The sequence below is a fragment of the Cynara cardunculus genome, unplaced genomic scaffold (assembly GCF_001531365.2).
Source record: "Cynara cardunculus var. scolymus isolate 2C unplaced genomic scaffold, CcrdV1 Un_Scaffold_4869, whole genome shotgun sequence".
Lineage (NCBI taxonomy): Eukaryota > Viridiplantae > Streptophyta > Magnoliopsida > Asterales > Asteraceae > Cynara > Cynara cardunculus.
The window spans coordinates 33,665-39,018 of record NW_020202115.1 but is presented as its reverse complement, the minus strand read 5'-3'; the positions used below and the strand labels follow the sequence as shown (position 1 = coordinate 39,018).

Sequence of the window (5,354 nt, the reverse complement as noted above, 5' to 3'; positions counted from 1 at the left end):
GTCCTATTTCAGTCTTTTTATAAACAAAAAAAAATCAAAAGTTTTTTTTACATCTCGAAACTCGTGCAAGAAGCTCATGATAAATCTCTAAATCTCTAAATCTCTAAATCTCAATCATACCTTCTCTGTGGGAACGATCTCGGTACTTTGTACCACTTTATTACTTGCAAGCGATCATAGTGTCGGCGTATACTTGCACCGACATTGTGCGGACATTCTGCCCACTAGGAATATGCGAACGATCCTAGCCTGTCACCATCCCTATAGCTGACTTATTTACCAAGTCCCTAGCTAATCCTTTAGTCAAGTGATCAACTGATTTTGTTATGATCGAACAAATGCAACAGAGATAATCCCATGAGTGATCAGCTCACGTACCATACTATGTCTAACACCCAAATGTTGCGAATTTCCATTATACACTTGACTAAATGCTTTTGCCAAAGTTGCAACACTATCACAGTGTATAGAAATGGGTGAGATTGGTTTTGACCACAAAGGAATCTCATAGATAAGATTTCTTAGCCATTCTTCCTCTTTCCCAGCAGCAGATAGAACTACAAATTCAGATTCCATTGTTGAATTTGTGATGCAAGTTTGCTTTTTAGAGGCCCATGAAATTCCTCCTCCTCCAAGTAGGAACACCCATTCATTTGTGGATGAGTGATCTTCAAAATTGGTAATCCAACTTGCATCAGAGTACCCATAAATAATCGAAGGAAATCCCATATATGACAAACCATAGTCCTTGGTTTTCCTTAAATATTTTGGCACCCGCCTTATAGCTTGCCAGTGATGACTACTGGGATTACTTGTAAATCTACTTAATTCCCCCTTTGTAATTGTGTCTGTTCCAAATTCTCCTCTGGTATATCTTCTCGTCATGAGGGTCAAAATTGTAGTATTTTACTCACTTAACTTGTGGACCCCTTGAAACATGTCATCCTTGCCAAGTCTTCGGCTTTGTTCTACTGCGTTGGGCCTCATGGATCAAATGAAAAGCTTTCCCTCTTGGGCCTTCCCTTACCCCTGCTGGCCCATTATTCAGTCTCTCTCCACCTTCTCATGCGGACAAAAGATAAGCCTTTCTTCCAGCCCATGAATAAGTCTTCATCCAAAATTGGGCCTACCCTGAGGCCCACAAAGGACACAACACTCTCCCTCCATAACAGCCTTCTTTCTCTTCCATGTCTCGCCTTCATGATACTTTTCATCGCCGCACTTGACCCCATGCAGCCAGCCTTTGCCACCTTGTTTCTCCCTGTTATTTCCCCATGTGCCCCCAGCGCCGTTTGCTGAAAAACACCATGGCCTCTGTTGCTGCCCCACCTTCTCTCTTGCTTAAATCATGATCACCCATATCCTGGTCCCAGCTCCCAATCATTGTCTAGGTTGGCTGTCGACATTGCCGCCGTCTAGGGCATGACTTGGCCACCCTGGCTTCGCTCCCCCTTCGCTTTCCATTCCCACTCCCTTCCCTTTCTCTCAGGTTTTGCTTTTCTCACCAGTTTCCCCTTCATCCATCATTGTTGCAGGTGGTGTCCTTTGTGTAGTATGTGTCTCCTATATATTCAGCATCTGCTTCATGGACAAGAATCCAGCTTCAACCTTTTTCTTCATCCCTGAACTTTCTCCACCATGGTTGACCGGACTTCTTCATCCTCTTATCTCTAGTTTTTCGAATTCTTCATCCTTCTAGGCTGCCATGACCCAGAAGCAGCCTTTGATACCAATTTGATTGGGACCATAAGAAGATCTATTGGATACAGATGCACAATTACCAAATGAATGGAAAATATACCTACTCTCTAGAGGTAGGTACTCCATAAAAATCGGTTTCCTATCGTCTATTATCAAATTCAACATATGTTCTTTTCCCAGCTCCTTATTATGGACTAATTCTATTATGTTAGTAATATAGTTCCTATATTACCATAATATGGTTGCCATATCTTGTGTCTAATTATTCCTGTGATTGTGCCTGGAAAGCGTGACACCATGTCTAACAGTTGACGACTTAATAGAGTTCACTAATAATGTACTTTGGTTTTTGGTTCAACTAAATGAGGCAGCTTGGATTGTTTAGCGGCATGGCTTTAACTTTGATGCATTTACTTTTTCCTCACACCAACTAGTATACTCTACCCACTTCTCTCTTGTAAGACTTTAACCCCGTGCCTGACCTTGAAGTTTTGATGTTTGGGTTGATATCATATCATGTGATGCATCTACATATTCACAATTGTCTATTCTCAGAAGAAAATGTTGCTTGTAGTAGTATTTCACTCAGTATGGGAATATTTGCATGAGCAATTAATGATGCATATCAACTAGACTGCCTTCATTACCACTAAAATACTACTGCTCTTTTCATGATGCAGCTTGCAGTATTGGCTGGAAATTTCTTGCTTTCTAGAGCTTGTATCACACTTGCCTCTTTAAAAAACACAGAGGTATCCATTTATTTATGTCTTTATGCATGCGACTTCCTTGCATCTTCTAACATGGTTGTTTACAAATGTTCATTAAATTCCACTATTGGTTGCAGGTTGTATCACTAATAGCAACAGCAGTGGAGCATCTTGTTGCAGGTTGTATTACTAATAGCAACAACAGCGTTGTAGGTATGCTAATTCTCTAGTGGTGTAATCTGCATTGGAGAGTTTAATCTATTACAACAAAGTGGGTCTTATAGGATGCACCACCAGCCTTGGGCGTCCTAACAGAGTACTTAACTACACTTTAAGTTTATAGGACCAAAAACTGTGTGCTCTATCTGAAGGTGTTACAATAAGTTGTTAGGACGAAGTAAAGCGACTTGACAAATTATATGGACGAAGTTTGTGAAACTAATATGACATAAAAAGTAAATTGCCCTATTAGCTTTTTATAGGACACTGTTGAAAAGTGCCTAAACTTGTTAGGTGGCATATATAACAACTTATTGTAACGTCCGGGATTGGACGCTCAATTTTGGTTCTATGAACTTAAAGTCTTGAAATACTCTATTAGGACATTTGTGTGTCTTAAAAGGCACATTTTGTTGGTGGTCAGTGTAATATCGCTGTCTAGGCATGACGTGAAGGTAGAAGATCGTAAATATTCCAGCCTCATATCCATATGTTATTAAAGTTAATACCTTTGTGATCGTTGATGGACTGTTTCACAATGTTAGTGAAATTGCCCTATTAGCTTTTATAGGACACTGTTGAAAGGTGCCTAAACTTGTTAGGTGGCCTATATAACAACTTATTGTAACGCTTGAGATAGGATGCTGAACTTTAGTTCTATGAACTTAAAGTCTTGAAATACTCTATTAGGACGGCTGTGCGTCTTAAAAAGGCACATTTTGTTGGTGGTGAGTTAATATCGCTGTCTAGGCATGAAGTGAAGGTAGAAGATCGTAAACATTCCAGCCTTATATTCATATGTTGTCAAAGTTAATACCTTTGTGATCGTTGATGGACTGTTTCACAATGTTAGTATTTGAGGTTGCACATACTTCTCTTTCAATTTTTCGGTTTGATTAAATTTTTGCCATTGCAGTATGGATTATTATTTGCAGAAGACATACTACAAGACTGCATCTCTGATATCAAACAGCTGCAAATCCATTGCCCTTCTTACTGGGCAAACTGCAGAGGTGTCTATGTTGGCATACGAGTACGAGAAAAATCTAGTCTGTAAGCATCAAGAATGTAGTTGTCGTATGTTATAGATAATTTTCCGAAGCATAACATGTGGTTCGTTTTGGAAAGCCATTTACCAAACGGACATGACTCATGAGTATAATTTTGAGTAACATTCATGCTTKTTTTCTTAAACGAAGAAGCAAATGAATTTTTTGAAGTTCAATGAACTGATATTTTAATGTTATCAAGGGTCAATATGAATCACTTGCCAACAATGTGGTTAATGGTGATGCATTGTCTATTGGCATATTTCTCGAACTGGCCAATATAATTGTAACTCTGACTCATCATCTTCTCTTTCCTGCAGGGTTTGGCGTTCCAGTAAATCGATGATGTTCTTGATTTCACAGGCACATCATCATCTCTTCGAAAGGGCTCATTATCTAATATTCGCCATGTAATCAACTCACTTTGTTGGCATATTCTTTTTATGTTTTAGAGGCATGATACATTCCTTTGGGCAAATAAAGCAAAAGTTGATTAACAGTCAGGAACAATATTATTACCAATTTAGATTGTTTCTTTTTCCTTTTACAGAACTATGGCATTTGCTGCAGATTGTTTTATGTTCTGATAGCTCATTTTTGCAGGGAATTGTCACAACTCCAATATTATATGCAATGGAGGAGTTCCCAGAACTACGCTCAGTTGTTGACCAGGGATTAGACGACCCTGCCAATGTGGATCTTGTAAGTCTCTGTCACTATGCATAACATACGATTGCTGGTCATATATATACAGTTGATAGTACTGCATAAACTGTATGCCCCAAACCCGAATATGTAATGTATTTCTAGTTGAAAAATAACCCTTTTTGAGAAGTCATATGAAAATTGCAAACATTTCCTTTCTTGGAGAGTTCTCCATCATCACAAAGAAATTGATGATATTGATTTGGGTTTGCAAGATTTCTTTATTTTGTTGGATATTHTGGTTACCAAGTCGAACTTTGCAATTTTCACGGGACTAGTATAAGGGTTGAGCCTAGGTATAGGGATAAGAATGCCAACATTTGATTCTCAATCTCGACATTTAACAAGTAATATTCGTGAATGATTTTTGGGTAATTGATACAGGCTCTCGAGTATCTTGGTAAAAGTCACGGAATACAAAGAACAAGGGAACTAGCAGCAAAGCATGCAAGCCTWGCGTCGGCTGCAATTGATTYGCTGCCGGAAAACGACGATGAGGATGTTCAAAGATCAAGGCGGGCACTTGTAGAATTGACGCACAGAGTTATTAATAGAACAAAATGAAGACGGAGATGAAGTTGGCCATAGTCTGAAGAAGATCGATCAATATAGATGGAAGATTTTGTTTCARTAGAATACGACACATCCCAATGTTTGGATCCGAGTGTTCATTTTCTTGTTCAATAAATGATAACTGGCCAAGAAAATCGCCAATAGTTATAYTTGGGTAAACACAATTGATTTCATAATGTCGAAGTTTGGAATTCTTGCAAACTTCAAAGGTAAAATTTTACATCTTATATGCCTTTAATCTATACTATCTCATTGATCAAATTTAGCAAAAGTMTTAAAGTCTTAAAATACTAAATGACCAAAATAGTGCACTAGCTGACTTCTCTATTGCATAACGCTTCTCACCTGACTTCATAATCACAGCTAAGCTGCCCCCTTTATACTCACTTTTTCACCC

General features: G+C 38.6%; 1 pseudogene; it reads left to right on the top strand.

The window, feature by feature from the left end:
• Positions 1-1,784: 1,784 nt before the first annotated feature.
• LOC112504194 lies at positions 1,785-5,002 on the top strand (annotated as a pseudogene).
• The last annotated feature ends 352 nt before the right edge of the window (positions 5,003-5,354 follow it).